The following is a 20,514-nucleotide window of genomic DNA, read 5'->3' on the forward strand; positions in this document are numbered from 1 at the left end:
CCATGGTCATGGGGATTGTGAATTTGGGGAAACCCATGTCAGATCACGGTTCGATACTCTTTTGATATTTCTTCCAGACATTTACAAGACCTTTTGTTCTTATTTTAACAGATACATCACTTCTTTGCCATGTCACTTCATCTTATAGTGTCTTCTGATGATTATTTCTGACTACCAACGGACCAAGAAGGGTTAATAATGCAGGTGTGTTTTTCATTCTCAGCGCTCTTTCTTGGGTGTAACCCTTTCTTCTACGTGTTTTATACTTTGTATTAAACATGTGGGCCTTGATTAAGATTTATGGTAACAGGCTCTGTCTTACTGGCACCATTTTAAGGGTAGTATCCATATTTAGCACTTAAATTAAATTGCTACTTGAGACAACATCATTCATGTGAAAAAATACAAAATCATTTCTTTCATATGATACAGCACCGAGGCGTCTTTTCTCTATGAGAGCTTCGTCATGATCGTCCCATCTTCATCAGCGGGCCAACAGCAAATGGAGTTCACTGTCATGGACTAAAGAGAACGAGTATGTGTTTCACAAATTGATGTTGCTGTTACTTTTTTTAATAGGGGATTTGTTTTAAAAAAATAAAATGGTCTTTTGATATTTCTTCCAGACCAGACATTTACTGAAACCTTTTCGTTCTTATTTTAACAGATACGTCACTTCTTTGCCAAGTCGCTTCATCCCATGTTGTCTTCTGGCGATTATTTCTAACTACCAAGAAGGGTTGTTGCAGGTGTGTGTTTCACTCCCATTGCTGTTTCTTTTATGGTTTACGTTGGACATGTGGGCCTAACAGTATACTAAAAAGAAATAGATTTTGATTCATAAATAAATATACATAATTTCAAAAAGATTTATCCATACTGTTATTTGTGTTGTTAAGAGTAGTGGTTAATTCTCAAGGCACTTTCAAACATTAATTTTATTTGGTTGCTGTTATGTTTGTTTCAATGTTATAGTGCCCATCCTCACAAGCATGGACAGCCAAGATGATGAGGGGTCATTTGTCCTTCTACCTGCAAAGAGAAAAAGACGAACAAATTTTGACAAGTGTGTAATCTGCCAGATAGATACAGATGAGTCCCTAAGAACACCACTGCCGTCCTCTATACCCAAACTGATTTCTGCATTAGAAATCCGTGAAGACGATGTGTATGAACGTCTGAAGCCTGACATTGGACATCTGCCAGAACTTTCATTTCTTTGGCATTCCAAATGCTATGAGGCCTTCACAAGCAAGGAAAATCTGCGTCACTTTCTGAAACGGAGACGTGCCATTTCCCCGACTCCATCAGAGATTTCCACAGTCAGTAGTGCGGGTTCAAATACAAGTAGTGGAACACCATGCGTGTCCAGATCCAAATCTACTCCCACTGACTGGTCGAAGTGCCTGTTCTGCAAACAGCTAACCCACAAAAAAGTGAAATCGATGGTAGCGGCCAGCACATTTCAAGTCTGTGAAACTATTTATCATGCTGCTGAGTGTAGAGGAGATGAAGAGCTGCTGCGGGTGCTGCGTGGTGTCAATAATGACCTTGTGGCAGCTGAAGGAAATTATCACAAAGCCTGCTTTTCCACATATGTGAGCAAGTCAAATCTCAAGCGCCAAGTTGCCATCGAAAGCAAACAGGAGAGCACATTTGACATTGCAATGAGAGAGTTGGTTGCAGATATTTCACCTGACATTGTAGCCGGTAAAGCCTTCAACATGACAACACTGCAGTATCAATTCCAAAAGAAATATGCAAAACAAGGGCTTGAAATTTCCCGTGGAACTTAAAAAGTGGCTGTGGTAAAGCCTTATTGACACCTAAGGCCTTAAAATATTATTTGGTTGAAAGAAAATAGGAACTTAATTTGAATTCATATGAGGAGACATTAGTTAGCCCCACTTGTGTGGCTGCAGATATGCTACACTGTGTGGTGTAGCATATCCGCAGCCACAATTAGTCAGTTCAAATTAAAGTATGAGTTTAATTAAATCTGATAGGATAAGCCTCAAATGAGGAATTTGCATTTTTCTGTAAATGAAAAATGGACTTGGTAGTGCTGCCTTGACCACCTAAAACACTGAAATGTTCAAGAAATGGGAATCCATTTATACAAATACGCTAAATTTGATGAGCCACTAGAACATGAGTTACACGTTCCCGCCCTACAACCGAAAAATGGGCGTGGCAGCATTGTTTAGACCTCCCAAGTCCTTGACATGTACATTTGTGACAGATTAAGGGATTATAATGTTTCATTATCCATTTCTTGGGAAATGAAATAAAAACAGAAGCTAGAAGTTGCAGCTTAAAGCAAGACTTCGAATTTTCTTTTGTGTTTTATTATTTATCGCATTTTCAAAATATTGTAATATTTTTACGTATAGCGCAAAAGTGCTACCACAATTTGAGGCCACATACTACCTAGAAATGTTCTCTAAGGTCTATTCCACCAAGTTATGCTGTCAGACCTTAGATGTAATGAGGGTTGAGAACTTTCATTTTTTCAGGGTCCGTGCTCCTTGACTATAAGAAGTTAAAGTTCTGGGTAAAACCTGCGAAATTAGGCAAGGGCTGAAAACCCAAACTATATGTGGACCTAGCCGGGCAATTTAACCCTGACCGCAGAGGTGAAAGGCAAGGAAAGATCCGCAACACCCTCCGGACTCCCCAACGTTCAGTTTTGGGAAGATCTATGAAGAAGTTTAAGTTCGGCTAAGGCCACTCTGGGCCCCCTGACCACGGCACGTTGGCGAGTAAGTCGTCCTGAGACCGATCCCTGCACCGGGCCAAATGCTGCGAATGCTCGGGATCAATGTCTCATCCTGATTTTGTCAAGGCCTTTCTGGCGTTTTCTTGCTCTAGCTCAGCCATTATCTCAGTAGGTTTTCCTGCCGGACCGCTTGCCCTATTTACCGACAGTTTGCCCCCACTCAGGTCATCAGTCCCCAAATATTTTGCCTTAACGGGAATAATATGCCTGTCGACGGCCGAATTGTGCGTAACATTTACAAATGTCTGTTTTTTTACCATATCACGAGATCCCACGTCCATGGCGTTTTGTATCTTGACACCTACGATCTTTGCTGACACGATCGTACGAACGCAAGTGGATTATGATCAGTAGTTAATGCTGGTATGGGCAGATTCCTGTTGAAGCAAATTTGAAGAGCCAGACAATTAGATGGATTTCAACTTAAGTTAGTCCTCTTAGCAATATAAACTTAGCTTAGCAATATAAATCAGCTTTCAAAGTTAAATTTATATTTTTTTAATTGTTAATGAGAAGTGCACACTCAATAGATCAACTAAAACAGCCTGGTAGAGAGAGTTTGGTGGGCAGGAGACGACACACACTGCTAAGCACTTGATAAACATAACGTATTGTTAGGTATGCAGTCTAGACGAATAACACCAAATTTCCAGCCCAGCGTTTCAAACTGTCAACTCATAAGAAAAAAGGTACTCCCAAACATTAATTCAGATTAATCCAAGTTACTTAAACCCCCTTTAATGTTGGTGCAGTGAAAGGACAGTCAAATCCGGTTAGGCCAAACCTGGCATATATTTTTGCTGGCTGGCCACCGCGCACAAATTTCCCAACCCTGACCACCTAACTGGCCAAAATTTATCAAACAGACAGTAGGCCAGAGAGAAGGCACCACAAAAATCATATACATGGATAGTTAAACACTGAAGTTATATGCATATACTGGATTCATTTACATTGAACCACCACCTGCCGCGCGACCTGTTTTCGGGTACACAGGCTTTATATGCAGAGCCGGGGAGCCACACGTAGGTAAAAGACAGGTTAGGGATCAGCCCCTTTTTCCACTCGGCTTCTGCGCTCCAACGCACACCCCAGCGCCGTGGCTTCCCACTTAACCCACTTTGACCCCGGCGCTTCCCGTTTTGCCCGGCTTGACATTTGACTTCGACTCGAACAAACAACCTCGACCTTAAACAAAAAAAGGGGATTCCCAGAAAATTTTCTCGGCACCGAGGCTCCAAGAAAAAATGAAATTTTTGTTGGAGATCTATACTAACTAATGATTTGACAGAGATTTGAAAAATAAAAAAAAAAGTTAAAACTCTATATATAAATAGAGAAATGAAAAACCACGAATGTTAACCACTTTCAGTCGATTTAAGAAGGCGTTTTTAGCAGATTTTGTCAAGCAGTATAACTTTCCATTACCGGCACCAAACCGTAAATTTCACACCAAGCCCGAACTCCTTCAAGCCATCCGAACGAACTAAAGGCAACTCATATACTTCCCACGCCAGTCATATCGCCAGCTGTTAAAAAAGAACACTACATTCCTTTTCACGGGCAGAGTCCTCATTGAGAAAGACCTCATTAAAAATTATACTCAACCCGAAGAAATTGCAGAAGTAGACATTAGAAAGGTGAGGCGCTTTTAGGGTAACTGCCACAATTGGAGCTGATACCCAGCTTTTTTTAATACGATCTCATACACTTTTTGATTTTTACAAGACTTTCATCGAAAAGAAAGCATCAGACGAATTGAGAGAAATGGGCTTTTATAAATTACAAACGGCCCTGAAAGTGCAGGTTAGATTGGAAAAACCCAATCAAACTGACTTTGGCACGTTTACTTTCCCGGGGCAAAACACAGAACAGAGGCAGAAACAGATCGAGGACGTGGAATCACACACGCAATGCGGATCAGGATGATGAGTCTTTGATAAAGTGGTCGCTTTCTACATAATGATAAAACGTGGTTAGATAGGATCCGGTAGGTGCCACCTATATTCCACTACCAGAGAAAATAGCACTTAAAGAAGCAATCATAAACTTTCAAAGCAAAGATCAACAGTGTAATCAGATGGGCGTTGAGATCTGCTTTAAAATTATATTCTGACGTCAAACGTCAGCTAGATACAAACCCAAATTACAAGATACATAACGAGCGCACCTCGACTTACACAGAAGAAAACAAGTCTAGAAGGTAAGGCATAGGGAGGTGACTACAAATCACTGGCACACAATTTGATCAAGTTTCATGAGCTTGGCCAACTTCCAAAAAGTCTCAAATTGGAAAGACTCGATAATGGGGACGGTATTGTAGCAGCCATGATCGCGAACAGTGCTCAGTACCATCAGACATGCAGGCTCAAGTACAACACCACGATGTTGAAAAGAGCAGAGAAAAATAGATCCAGTCAGGGCCAAGATGTACACCAGCTACATGCAAGCGTACCAAATTATGTTTACGGTCATCTAGTACCGAGAAAATTTCCCAAGAAGCCGTGTTTCTTCTATGAACAATCAGCAGGGTTCGGACATATGCAATGCTTCTTGAAGTCACGAAACTACTGGCCAGACTCAGTGCAGGTGACATGGTGGCACTGGAAGCAAATGCTTGGCCAGTTTGTACAATCGAACCAGGAAGGCCAAGTCTGAAGAATCCAAGATCACTAATGATTTGAAGATTACAAGAACAAACAAAATGCACCTTATGTCATTTATGCAGATTTTGAGTCGGTTTTAGAGCACCTTCCACTTACTTCGACAAACGCAGTCAAAACTCAGATAAACCATAAACCGACGATAAACTTTACGATCCCAAAAACAAACAAATCAAAGGCAAAATGAAGGTCGAATTCAGGGGGGTGAGGTCATTTTAGAAGTCGTTTGTATTGGACCTAAAATGTACTCGATTTTAACGGAACATCAAAAGATCGGAAGAAGTCAAAAGGCGTCACTACAGTCGTAACCGAGAAACGGCTAACTGACGAGGCGTATCAAAGCTGCCTATTTGAATGGGTGCAACATTTTAATAAACAACAAGTTATTTAGATCAGATAGACATCAAGTATACACCATCACACAAAATAAGTCTTTCACCGCTAGAAACACTGTCAATCGTCAATTCACGGATTTAAGGCGTCTGACCTAGAGCGCGCCAAGCAAGAGTTATCATGAGCGAAGCGATCGAAAAAACAACGCGTTTCATTTTTCTATCACTGGGTGCAACTCAGATTTTAAAGATAAAGAAAAGGCCCTCAATTCGGTTTTTGCACAGTTAAGTTAAAAAGCTTTCTCAGGGGGTAATTCGGTATCCTTGGGTACTACTTGTAGCTCTTCTTTGACGAAACGTCTATCTAGTCCGTTTAATAAATAATACAAAGTGGGTCCCGTTTCCACCCTTCTGCCCTGGAACCGTTTAAATTGGCTGGTGCACTTCTGTACCTGATAAACATGGATCAAACGGTATCTGTTGCCCTTTTGACGGTTCCGCCTTCCTGGTTCACCTGGGTAATAAAAGGTACTGCACGACCACGTCTGGAGGAAGTTCTCTTTGGGTTTTTCTTGGGGATGCACTCGGTATTTGTTTCACTTGCCCAATTTTACAGCGTTCGCGAGTTCTTTTGTCGATTAATGGATTTTTTCCTCATTTAACGATTTCACGACTTGAGGCAAGCGTTTCACCGACTCCACGTTACAAACGCCCACTTTTAACATTTCCTGCGCATATTGATTACCAAATAACAGCTTGTCTAAAGTTCGATTAAATCGCTCGACGATTCCCTGCGATCAATGTACTCCGGGTTTGCCTACTTGTACTGATACGCCTTTCTTAAGAAACGTTTTAAACTCGCCTTCAGATTCTGACCCCGTGTCTATCATTATAACCTTGAGCCAAGTCAGAGGTGATCTTTTATAAATCTGTCTGACAGTTCTAACGCCTGATCGGCGGTTTTACTGGTCAATGGTTCTGCCTCTTTATACCTAAAAGCCACATCTTCTACGGTTAAGGCAATTTAAAAGTTTCACGATTCACTCGATCCCAAAGTAAGTACAAAATATCTAATTGATGCACTTCATTTGGGGCTACAAACTCGTTTAGCAACGTCATAGGCCTTGGTACGTTAATATGCGGGTAAATAAATTTGCCAATATTTATTTTTTTAGCCTGCTTTTTATGCCAGTTTTTAATACTTGTCTTGTGTGCATCGTTTTTTAAAGTTTTTTTAAAGTTTTTTCCTTTCCTTTATTCATTGAATTTATAAACACTTTAAAATATAATGGCAAGTGCTTTATTGATGGAAGGAGCTATAGTAAACGCTCTGGTATACATGTTCAAATTTATTGCTTAGTAGTATAGAAAAAAGTAAAGTAGACGAAGAACACAAACGCACGACCTAGCCTAGGAACAACTGGCGCAGACAAAAGAATCTTGGGAACAAAATCACTAGACTTTCTAAACGAACGCATGAAACAAGAGCTTATTAGTCGACACACATTTGTAAACGTAGACGAAGCCTTATAAGTGAATTGGCGGATAAACAAGTTGCCTAAGTGCCTCCAGAGCCGAGATTGTCTGATTTCTGCGTACCTTCCGAAGACCAGAAAATTCGAGAGTTTGTATAGATTTTGAAATTTTTTTTTTAGATAAGTTGGCCGACATGCGTGCAGACGTGGATCATATTGGAGATGTTTTAACAAGGAATCTGAAACGTTTAGAAAGCGAAATCAATTAACGCAGTACGAAGATTTATTTTTTCACAGCCAGCATATCGTTTATCGTGTTTTCATTCCTGTTTAAAATCTTATAGATAATACACCAAAGAACTAAATCTGAGTCGCCAGACTAAAAGTGCCTCGCGCGATCAAAGGCGAAAGACGCAAGTAACCATCACGCATAACCCGAGCACAATAGCCACGGGTCACACGTTGCACGTCAAGTTCCCCGCTTTAAGGCACGGACGACGTAATTGCACCTGGCACCGCAAAACTCGCTTTAAAACTCGAATTAGACGGAGCATCTGACGATAATCGAACCGTGTATAGTGACGTGGCAAGAAACCTGATCTTGGAATATCAACATCAGCTCACAGGGAAACAGAATCGTCAGTTATGTCATATCCTATGTTACTCTATTATACAGGAAGGATATGAACTCAGATATGTAGGGTTCACGATTTATTGTGGCATTCTGGTCGGTCGGTACATGTCAGACAATCATGTGCTCACACAGGTTTCTTCCAAGTACCCAGGTGTGTCAAAGGTCATGCACTAACACAGTATATCCAAAGGAGGGCGCTGCGCCCCTCACATCTTTCCTTTTATACAGTTTTTTTTTCTTTAAGCTGAATGTTCCTTTAAGTATGTACATGTACTGCAGGTGAAATCCAATGTCCAAATAAGGCAGTGAATGTCCTCGGCAATTGATGCAATTCCAAGAATCAGCTTCAGTATCCATGAAACCTTGCTTATGGGTGTTAAAATCACATGGCAGTTGTAGGAACCCTAGCTTTTTTTGTTTTAAATGTTAGCATTAAATCCAAAGGCTAAATCTAACAACACTAAAACAAAGTTTTTTTTTTGTTTTTTTGTTTTTTTTAAACATCAACTTTCTCTTCTCTTTTGTTTCTGTTGTCTGTCTTTTCTTTCTTTTACTTCTTTCCTTTTTTTTTTTGGTTTGTTTATTGTGACAAAGTGTTTGAAAGAAAAATGCTGCCAAAAATAACCGAGTAAATAAAAAAAAAACAAAAAAAAAACAAAATCTGGCATTTTAGATTTCATTTTGTGTTTGTGAAACAGCGTAAATGTTGTATCCATCCAAGTGTTCAATGTTTGACATAGTCCTTGAGATAGGGCTGGTGGTCGGATGACTCTTCCAGATCGTGTCGTCTGTGGTGTTCCCTGTCTTGGCTCTCCTCGCGTGGTGTGCTGTGTAGGTGTTACGTTGATTTCGTAAACCCGATGGTTGGTCGTCTCATGGGTCTTTCGCAGATGTCGTCGATTTCGGCGGTATCGCACACCAACTTCCGTCTCGACCTCAAAGGAGCGTGGCTGTGGGTGGGACTTCACCACTGTAGCCTTAAGCCAGTGTTGATGTGGAGACTGTGGTTGGATTCGAACAGCATCACCTGGTTTCAGTGGTGACACTTTCTTGGCTGTGCGGTTGTAGTAGTCTGCTTGGGTCTGTTTGGACTTCTTCATTTGATCCATTACTCCCATAGGGACCTGCAACTGTAGTAGCTTTGATGTAGTTCGTAGTGTGGTTCGGGTTCTCCTGTTCATCAGTCTCTGTGCTGGGCTAGTGTCAAAGCCAGCAGTTGGTGTGTTTCGGAATGCGAGTAGGCTCAAATATGGGTCGGTGTGCCCTGCTTTAGCTTTCTTCAGGAGTGATTTGGCTGTCTTCACTGCATTTTCCACCTTCCCATTTGCTTGTGGGTAGTGTGGTGATGTGGTGATGTGCTGGAATTCCCACATGGTGAAAAACTTGGCAAATTCCTCAGACGAGAATTGTGGGCCGTTGTCAGTCACTAATGCATCAGGGATGCCATGACGGGCGAACTGTGCCTTCATTTTGTGGATGACGGCAGTGGATGTTGTGGACAAGTAGTCGACCTCAATGTAGTTAGAATAGTAGTCGACCATCACAAGATAATGGCTGGAGTCTAGGAAGAAAGATCTGCCCCCACTTTTGCCCACAGTCTGTTGGGTACCTCGTGTTGTAGTATGGGCGCCTTCTGCTGCTTGGTGCTGAGAGATTGACATACATCACATTTCTGTATGTAATCTTTCACCTCTGAGTTCATGCCAGGCCAGTACAATGACTCACGTGCTCGGCGCAAACAACTGTTTTCTCCCAGATGCGATGAGTGTAGACGCTCCAGCATACCCTTTCTCATACTCTTCGGTATGACAACACGTTCGCCTCGGAAAATCAATCCATCTGATGTGCTGAGCTCATCACAAATCTGGAAGTATGGGGTCAGAGTTGCCGGAAGATCTTTCTTTTGCTCTGGCCACCCTCTCATGATCACAGAATGGAGCTCAGTAAGAACTGCATCATCAGCTGTTTCTTGCTTCAGTTTCTCGAGCAGTGGTTTGGCTATTGGTAGGTGATCGATCATGTTGACTTGCTCCATTCCCACTTGGGTAGGATCTGTCTTACTCTCTGGCAAGAATGCACGGCTTAGAGTGTCAGCCAGGAACATTTTGCTGCCTGGGTGATAGACAACGTGTGTGTCATACGTTTGTAGACGGAGAATAAGACGTTGCAGTCTCTTTGGTGCTTGATGCATGTTCTTCTTGACGATCACTTCCAGTGGCTTATGATCAGTCTGCACAGTCACTGATCTTCCATACGTATACTGATGGAATCTTTCCAGCCCAAATGTCACTGCTAACAGTTCCTTCTCAATTTGGGCATAGTTCTGTTCTGCATTGGTCAGAGCCCGACTAGTATATGCAACAGGCTGACCTTCCTGCATGATTGCTGCTCCTAGGCCCTTTCTGTGATGCATCGGCCTGGAGTGTCAGCTATTTCTTGTCGTCAAAGTAGCGTAGGTTTCGATGTCACCATCTCTTTGATGCGCTTTACAGCAGTCTCATGTATCTCTAGCCAACACCACTCAACTTCCTTCTTTGTCAGTTGTCTTAGTGGATCATACACATCACTGAGATGAGGCAAGAACTTGCTCAAGTAGTTGACAAGCCCCAGGAAGCGTTTGACTCCTGCGATATCTGTGGGGCTCGGCATCTCTGTCACAGCCTTCACTTTGGCTGGATCTGGCTTGAGACCATTCGTAGTGATCAAATGGCCCATGAAGGAAACTTCCTTCCGCTTGAACTTGAGCTTCTGCTTGTTCAGCTTCAACTGCTTTTCTCTACATCAACGCTCTCAATTTTGCGTCATGGTCTTTCTCTGCCTCACCAAGTGTGTCCCCTTCACCATACACAAGGATGTCATTGGCGATCGTCTTCACACCATGCAACCCTTCTAAGGCTTCATCCAGCCTCCGCTGAAACTCTTCGGGCGCCGAGCTGATGCCAAAGGGCATTCTCTTCCATCTGTATCTCCCAAAGGGTGAGTTGAATGTCGTGAGGTAGGAGCTCTGTTCCTCAAGTTCTACGTGCCAAAATCCGTGTTTGGCGTCTAGAACACTGAAGATTTTAGCTTTGCTTAGGTCTGGCAAGATGTCTTCTATGGTCTTTATTGGGTAGTGATTGTGCTTGATTGCCTTATTCAAATCTTGTGGATCCAAGCAAATTCTCAACTTGTTTGGTTTCTCAACGCAAATAAGACTGGAAACCCAAGGTGTGGGAGTTTCCACTGGTGCGATGATTTCTTCTTGGACCATCTTATCCAAACTCAGTTTTGAGCTGTTGTTTCCGTGCTACTGGAACACGTCGTGGCGGATGAACAACTGGAGTCACTGTCTCATCTACCTCCAGCTTGTATTTGCCTGCCAACTTTCCAACTCCTTCGAAGACATCACCGTACTCCTCTGACAGATGTTTGGCTGAGGTTATCGGAGTGGAGGACATCTGCAATATCTTCTCATGTTGCACCTTGATTAGTCCCATCTCCTGGACTGTGACGCTCCCTAGAATAGGATTGACACCTTTCTCATCTATGATGAAGAACTCGACATCAAAGTCCTCCTTGCTCTTGCAGTTGCTGACCCAAAGGGTGCATTTTCCCAGAGGATTCAGCTTTATCTTGTTGTACATTGCAAGCATGCGATTTGTCGGCTGAAGCTTGACGGCTTTAAGGTCTTTGGCATCTTTAGGCAAAACATTACATGTTGCTCCACAGTCTAGCTGAAAGCTAATTGTTCGCCCAAGAACTAACATTTTGGCGAAAATCATCTTCGCCGGTTTAAGATTTACCATAGAGTTGACCTCCTCTGGAATCAATTGCATTGTTTGCAGCTCATACTCAGATTCATACTCATCTGACTGCTCATTTTCATCGAACCCATGTACTCTCGTCTTGGACTTCAGGCTGGTCTTGCACTGCTTCTTAAAATGGTTGCGTTGACATTCCTGGCCATAGGCGGGGCACTTACTCTTCAGAAATTCATGCTCCGTGCCACATCTGACTTTCGATTTCTCATACTTTGGCTTCGTTTGCATTTGTGACTGCCAGCTGCTGGCATTTTTCTTTTTCGGTTTCTGTTTAACTGCACTGACAGCGTGACCATCGATCATGTCCATTCGATTCTTGGACAACTCCGATGCACGGCATGCTTTAATGCATTTCTCGAGAGTCAACTCCGTTTCTCTCAAAAGTCTCTCTCGAAGTGTAGAATCTCTTATGCCACACACTACACGGTCACGGATGAGGCCATCCTGCAATGTATTGAAGTTGCAGTTTGCTGCCAACAGCTTCAAATCTGTGAGATACGTGTCAAATGTTTCCCCTGCCTGCTGATTTCGTGTGAAGAATTTGTACCGGTCAACTGTTTCATTTCTAGGTGGGTTGCAGTAATCGCCAAAGGCCTTTAAAGCTGATGCCAAGTTTTATGTTGCAGGCTTGATGGTCTGGTTATAGCCTTTACTACCAACCAGGTATAACAACATCTTGACCTTTGTTTTGTCATCTTTATCCCCCATGGCAAGATCTATGTAGAGTTGAAACTCTTCTTTCCATAGCTTCCATGCTTTAGTGAGATTACTGGCCTCGACATCAAATTGTCGGGGTGTCTTTAGACTTAGTGACTCCATCATTCAAGTTACGGGTACACACGGTTGCAATTCAGAAGTTTGCAATCACAAATTCCCTCCAGGTACTTACTCTCAAAAACGGGTGTTTTTAGGACCAATTAATGAGAAGGGTAAAAACCCATCCCCCAGAAAGAAAATGAAATGCAAACACTGCAAAGTCCACAATACTTCCGAAGAAAGACTAAGCAACAACGCAACGGCACTTACTCGCTTTGTTGTTCCCGCGTTTTCCACTTGCACTGCAACTCCGCCGAAGTTGACCCCAAAATTCGTCTTTAAATGTCACCAAAATACTTCTTCACTTATGACACCATGTCATATCCTATGTTACTCTATTATTCAGGAAGGATATGAACTCAGATATGTAGGGTTCACGATTTATTGTAGCATTCTGGTCGGTCGGTACATGTCACACAATCATGTGCTCACACAGGTTTCTTCCAAGTACCCAGGTGTGTCAAAGGTCATGCACTAACACAGTATATCCAAAGGAGGGCCTTGCGCCCCTCACAAGTTACCTAGACGCAGACGTGTTTCATAATTAATGAGCCCACTTGGCGCAAAGTATCCGGCAGATATGGAACATCAGCATCGACCAGACGATTGAAAGTTCGAAAGGCATTTTGATTCTGTTCAAAGCTCCAAATGTAAAAAAAAAACCCAGAGATTTTACAACCAACATATAAGTAAAACTGTAGTCGCGGTTGAAGGTAAACCAAATCAGCTTTATTCACAGGGACTTTTTGAATATCAACAATTGGACCGAAATCAACAACTGAATCGGCCTGTTCGGTAGTTACAGACTTAAACTTGACCGGAGAAGACATGGCCATTTATCTAAAAGACAAATATTGTTTGTGGTTAGACTTCAGAAGTTCTGACGACAATTCTGCGCATGGATCGGGTAGGCCGCTTGCGGTGGCACTGATGTATCGATACAAATTGAGCGACAGGCAGAGGGGTAAAATGGCAAATAAGCACCTGCTTCAGACATGCTTTGTATGAATATCCTACCATGTCACTGTAAGGATGTTCTGCGTAAATACTACAGCTTTCATCACTAGAGAGAATATCTCGGTATACTTTTGAGCCCAGTGTCCAAAGTGTTACGTTAGTAAATTTGATTTCAAAGCTCAATCAGCAGTTTTCAACTGTTATTCTGGATAATACATGTAATTCCCAAAAAGTGTTTTAAAATAATGTAATTGCATGGAGGATACAGGGAGAACAAATCACACGTGTTCTACCTAGCCGAAGCCATTGTTTACAGTGTTGAAAAGGGGCAGAGTATATCACTAACTCTGTCGTTTCATCCACAGACCACACTCTGTCCATGGAGGATACTTTCCTCTCTGTCATATGATCATTGTCTACCATAAGCCAAAAATGTTTGCACTGTCTGTGCGGAGCCGATTTCCCTATAAATTAAATCCATTTCTAGGGAAATCAGCTAAACACAAAGTATAATAAATTTGTGCAAGAGTCACGTTTGATCAACACCGGTATCAGTAAGTACTGGTATGAGAATGGCTGGTATGGCTCCACTGGCTGCACATTATTTTTGTAATTGTAACCTTACCTGGTATTGGTAACAGCAAACCTTCAGGTTTTACATGTCTTAAGGCTACTTTGGATTTGTTCCTGTTTGTTAAGGCCTTCGCCTAAAATATGTTATTAATTGTTTTGGAACGTTAATAAAACATGCTTACCACTGCATTAAAGTCTGTCTCCAATCTCTCTCCAAATGTCTTTCTTTTTATTTATTCTTTAAACAGTGGAGTGGATTAGTTGTACAAAACTTCGTTCTTTTCGACTTCTGTAATCAATTTTTCGTCGTCAATTTTTTTTGAATAAATCCCAAAGCTCAACTCTGATTGGTCAAAGAAAGTTTTCGCCAAGAAAAATTGCTCTACAATCGATTCGAACGATTCGAAGTATTGAATCAATTTGTTTGATCGTTTTCATTTTTTTTATCGTTATCGAAGTCTGTTTACCCCACCTCAACTACCACTCAATCGTGTACACGTACATGTACACAATAATTTGGCCTGGTCATTGATTTTCCCATGAGACTCCAACACATAATAGCTGAATATGATAGCGCTGTGGGACTTGCGTTTCACTGCGTTGGATTAAATTAAACATTGATTGAAGTTAGGAAGAATAGAACCCTGTTAGTGTCTGAGAATGCCTTGCTGGCTTCAGTAACCCTCTGTGTAATGTATGGTATTGGCCAGAAAACAAACGGAACAAAAATGATTTGTTGAAGTAAGAAATTGATAATCTTGCCGAATCAATTTCAGACGATGGGAGGACTTTTACACAGTCAGGGTCTGTTTCTTTAGAGAGAGACAGAGAGGACTGCAGTGAGGTCAGTTGATCCTGAAATAACACCACACAGATAGGCATTGACCATTCCTAGGAGAGTTTATTCGGTACCAGCTCCCAACTCACTTTGGCACATGGATGCAAACCTCGAAACTAGGAAGGTACTGTTAGAAGAGTCTGAATCAATGAGAAGGATCTGAATCATGGATAGGTACATGAGCATTACTTCTTCCTTAAAAGACGGAAAATTAACCAAAAAAGTTCAGAATAAACCTTTTCCAAATGGAGACCTAAGACGACCTTTTTGGAAACCAACCTCCAGTATCAGTGTGTATTTAGGAGTTTATCGTATCCAGCACATAGTTTTGTTGCCTCAATCACACCGTTAAATTGTTCATTACCAAGTTCACATTCTTTGTAGTGTCCTCATTGAATGGTCCTGAAATGTTGAGAACTGACGGGATTGACAAGAAAAACCCTAATTATAATTTACATGGTTCATAAGCGCTTTATTCACGGTTTCTCAAAGTGTGCTTTGTTGCTCGAAGCATGTACAATGAGCAGTGACCCTGCCAATCTTGGGACTGGAAACACTCCGACAGATGCAGCAATTTCGTAGAAGGGATCATGAAACAAGAGTTTCATGCAGGGAACCAGTCACAATAACCAAAGGATTGAGTTTTGGTGGGGCATGCTGAGAAAATAACTGCATTCAATTTTGGACAGACTTCTTCTGCCCACTGAAAGATGAAGGCTATTTCAATTGGAGATCTTCCAAGACAAATGGCGCTGTGCTTTCTGAATATGATCCAGGTGAAGTCCAAATGAACTGGTCTAGGAAAGTGTGATTTGTGCACAGTATTCAGGCTGATGTATGAAGGTTATTAATATTATGTTATTAAAAGGCTTCCACACTGTTGTAAAGGAGTGAAATGCCCATCGTATAACCCCCCCCCCAGGAATTGCCATAGCCCATTTGGACGGCTCCTGGTAATGCATACTATACCACAGCTCCATCATGGAGCAAATAACTTCCTTGTAGAGGTGCATCAAGATGAGATTGATGTATGCGGCAGTGAGTGCGTCTACGGGGGTCGATAATCCTTGCAGATTAAAGGATTTATATCCTTGTTCGAGTTTGTACAATCTCGATGAATAGCGTCAATATGTCTGTGCCTGTTAATATTGAAGAGTGAATGTTTTTTTTACAAAAGTCCTGGATGACATAGACTTGTATACCACCAGTGTTATGTTTCTGTCTTATATGCTGGCATATACCAGTAAACATAACACCTTTATACAGATTACCTTGCTGTATACCTGATAATGTTCTTGCTGCACATTATTTAGTTAATAGACATGATTTCAACTTTCAAAAGCCTTATAAATGAATCACAACAGTTACACGATTCGTAGATGGTGCATTTAGTAAGAAAATAGGATTTAATTCATGGGATCCTTGAAACAAACAAAAAGGAACTTAGATTTTCTTTATTGTTTCAGCAGCCCATTTCTGTAAAAATGCCATATTTTGAAACATTTTGCGAAATTTGAAAATCATGCACGAAGCTTTATTGGGATTGTATAATAATGACAGCTTTAGTTTGGGCAATTTTCCCTTCAATCCTTAATGAGTAATGAGTATATAGAAGATTATAAACTCCAATTTACTTAATATTGTTTATGATGGAAAACGAACAAGATCGGAAGAAATAAATGCCTCAATTCTACCAATGACTATACAAAAGTCTTGAACAATTCTTGAAGAACTGTAAAAAAATTGTATAGTTGTGAACGTGTACAAGATGTTCATAAAATTATGTAACCCACAAACAACCCCCATTGTTAATGTGATGTATGAAATTGAAGATTAAAATTTAAACCTATTGTGTGTTTTACTGACACGTTTGTTGGATGATAAATACAGAAATAATTATGCCCACCTTTTTTAAGCAAAGTGGTGATTACGGGTAAGACAAAACAGCCACAGAGATTTTATTCTTACTGAAAGGTAGAGTACCAATTGCGCCTTTCAGTAAGAATAAAATCTTTTCGGAAAACTTTAAACACCAGGCACATTTTAAAGATCATCAAAACGTATATATATGTAAACATCTATATAATTCCCTTTTTCCCTTGAATACTAATTGAACAGTAACAGTCATCATTATAATAAACCGCTTTGTGCAATTTTACGATGAGTATAGAGTATATGAGTAAGATAATTTTCTCAATTATTAGTTTCAAAGACATTAGGTGATCCCCGTATACTTTGAATTAACTAAACTAAACAAGGCACTTGCATGTATATGCATAAAAAACATGTAAATTACAGAAAACCTGCTGCTAAGGAAACAGTCGTAATGAAGATGTATTGTTGAACTGGACATTTGCTATATTTTTGACAGCCAATGTTTCATTGATTTGTAATCTTTGAAGTATCTTTCAATGGCGTACCATTGAAAGATACATGCATTTTTTTCCAGTTTTGGATACCTTTGGGGTAAAACCAAAGGACCAAGGTAACAATGAAAGGCATATAAGAACTTGATAAACAGTAATGAACAGAGTTCTTTTATCAGAAGCCACTCTATATTTGCAACAAAGAACCACTAAATTAAAGATTTCGAAACACAAAAGCTGCAACAAATAGTGTCCATTCTTTGCCTTTGATATACTTTACCGAGACCCCACTTTGAGATTTCGTTAAAATCACGTCGCAAATCACAGGTTTGTTCGTATTGTTGAGGACGTTTCCAACACATTTCCACATGTGACTGCTCTTCTTTCCAAACCTGTCAGTTTAGTAAATGTTATATTGATAACATTCACAGGAAGTACACCAGATCAAATAGATAATCTGTAATAACGAAATGAAGCATATGTAATAACGATATAGAAAATCCGCAATAACGAATTGAAAATAATCCGTAATTAACGAATGGGGCTTTCGTAAGTTTTTGTAAAATTTGTATATATTAATAAAAATACGACAGCAACGTTGGCGGTCCGAAAACAAGCAGAGACCTTGTAAACCCAAAAACTAAAGTTTACAAGCCTCAAAAAATCAAAGACATCAAAGCGCAGATCTTAAGAGAATGTAACGCAAGAGAGGTCTCTTAAAAAAAGCTACAGAAGTGGATATGTGCCGACACTGCGCCAAACAACTGGGAGCGGCAATAGCATCCCCGCCATGAGTTACTAGCGCTCCGATCGGTCTGGCGCACGTATGTTCACGGTGGCAATTTAGTTAGTGCACATGCGCCTGAATTCGCTCAGTTGCACATACCAACGAAGTTTCGCGTGGTTAATTTCAAAATTGTCAAGGATCATTTCCTAAGCAAATGAAGAAAGAATATCAACTCATACTGTGCAAACATCTTCTCTTGCTTTAATTGTGTCATATTTTTCATTTTTCTGAAGAAGACTTACAAAAATTTGGGACACCCCTATTTTTTCGATTTTGTGAAGTTTTTCCAAAAAATTTTTATGTGGAAATCATTTTTTTTAAATCGAGGCTCCTTGACGTATTGCAAATTAAGGACTTTCTCCAACCGCTGTAAATGGCGCATATGAATGCAATGGAAGGTTTCCAAAACAGGAGAATTTTTTACATGTAATTTTTTTCTGTTCGCAACATTCGTACTGCGTCCGTTCAATACCGTTCTTCTGCAGCAAACCTTTGTTTACTAGCCACCTTGGCATGAGCAACACACCGCTAGCGATTTTCAGATTGTAGTCATTTTTAGCCGCGTCTTTGATGTTGAGTCGGTCCATGTCTGGCGTTTTCACTACCAATAACTATTGACCGAGCATGGTGTCTCCCATGGAAAAGAGGCTTACGACAATATACAGTGTTTGCGATTCCGTTTACGTCGATGTGTTCTTTACTCCTTTTTAAAAATTATTATATAACGAAACGGAGTTTAGTTTTACTCTATTTCTGAAGTCTCAGGTGCTGGCGAGCTTGGTGCCTTGTTTAGGGTACTTGAGGTAGACTTTTTTATTAACAATGCGAGAGCGATTCCCCGATCAGAAGTCCACCCAAAATCAAATTTTGGTAGTTGCTGTTTTTGTCTGGGTCTCTCTCTTTCTCAGGCTTACTTGCTTCCAACTGGGCAATCCGCTGTTTTATGCAGTAATGTTCTGGAAGGCGCTTCCCTTGCTCACAAATGCATGCTAACACAGGAGTCTTTTGTTTTCCATGAAAACGTGTATTCCGAGTTATATGCACCTTTATCATTTCAATACACTCAGTGCAACAGTTCATCTTGACTTCAAAATTTGTTATCTTGACAAAACATCTGTTATCTTGTCTGGTAGTCGTTTCCTTTTTTAAACTAAGCATCAATTGCATCAATTGCAACGATTAAGTGACTGTCTGGACATTGTTGAGTTCTTTCACCTGGTACGCACAAGGTTGTTGTACACGATGCAGTTGGTGTCCGATTTACCATCTCGCTCCAGTTTGAAAGCTAACTTGGTGGTGGCCGGCACAATGATGCCATCTATGCCTAAAGTCGTAAACTTGGCTGTGAATATACGTATGGCATCGATGGTGCTCGGGCTATGCATAATCGTCACCTCTCTGCGTTCACGTTTGATGGCTGCAGGCACTTTGAGTGGGTGGCTGGGGTTTAGGTTTCATTGTCGTTTTTAAATTAAATTAAAGCGTTTTAAAGTAATATAAATACAAGTGCTTTTATTTCAAAGAAAAAGTTTTGTCATGGCGAGTGTCTGTTATCTGGATGAAGCAATGATGAAGAGACACAATTTGTACATGCAGCAGTTGCCTAAACCAAACGTGCTTGGGAAAAAGCACGAAAAAACACGAACAGCGCCTAGAAAACAAATCATTATTTCAGGCGACAAATGAGAACTCGCTCCCTTGCCATGGGAAAAAGCTGTGCCCCTCTGAAGCACGTACGGCAGTACGCCCCAGCTACCCCTGCGGAAACAAGTATCGGTGTGAGCAAACAGTCCAAGAGAGACAGAGTAAACCAGAGTTTCATGGTCTCATGCCTCAAACCAAATACTTAGACAATTAATAGTGCTAGGCATAGAAACTGTCCAAAGTCGGAGAGACTTAATTGCCCACACCGATAGTTGTTTCCGAAGTGGTAACTCGAAAGGTGGGATTAAAGTGCTTCAGAGGGGCAACCGAGGTGTAGGGCTTTTCCCAATTGCAAGGGAGCGAGCTCTCATTTGTCACCTTAAATAGTTATTTGTTTTCTAGGCTCTTTTCGTTTGGGGGACCTCCTAGCCTGACTTAGATTTTGATTCTGGAGTGGTAATTTTACATTTTCCAGGGGGTTTGATTCACAGGCTTCTGTCGAGGACACTTAATTTAATTATTCTCCACAAGATCGGGAAATTCAATGTTATGTTGGCTGAACTACAAAATATCCAACTTTAGGGCATGGAAACACGTTTTTGCCCATTAACTGTGCCTAAAGCAGACCACATTTAGAAGTCTACCCACAGCCAAAGAAATTAAGGAAGAACGGGAGAAACAACCGATCGACGACATGCTTTCGCATGGAAAAAAGGAGAGAAAGTTGGACAAAAAGAAGAAAGAACACCAACGGTTCACTGAGAAGGTTCGAAGTGGTTCTTGTTTGTTTAAAGCGACACCCGGAGGATGCTCTGGCCAAAAGGACCCGGAAAACGGTGAGGAAAGTGGG

The 20,514-nt window shown here is 41.0% G+C and overlaps 1 protein-coding gene across 2 annotated transcripts in view; it reads left to right on the forward strand.

Annotated features, from left to right (window-relative positions):
• The window catches only part of LOC147795366 (SID1 transmembrane family member 1-like), a 79,696-nt gene that overhangs the window by 43,488 nt on the left and 15,694 nt on the right, over positions 1–20,514 (forward strand). The window contains exons 8-11 of one of the 2 annotated variants that reach the window (XM_087131994.1): positions 112–204; positions 433–535; positions 668–749; positions 976–2,323. The exons of the other annotated variant lie outside the window; for it this stretch is intronic. The gene's annotated coding sequence lies outside the window, so the exon portion shown is untranslated. Of the gene's footprint in view, positions 1–111; positions 205–432; positions 536–667; positions 750–975; positions 2,324–20,514 lie in introns of those variants that run through there. 2 annotated transcript variants of the gene reach the window in all.

This window comes from Acanthaster planci, unplaced genomic scaffold (genome assembly GCF_054643075.1).
Source record: "Acanthaster planci isolate LZ-2023a unplaced genomic scaffold, COTS_SCS Contig50, whole genome shotgun sequence".
In the NCBI taxonomy this organism is placed as follows: Eukaryota; Metazoa; Echinodermata; class Asteroidea; order Valvatida; family Acanthasteridae; genus Acanthaster; species Acanthaster planci.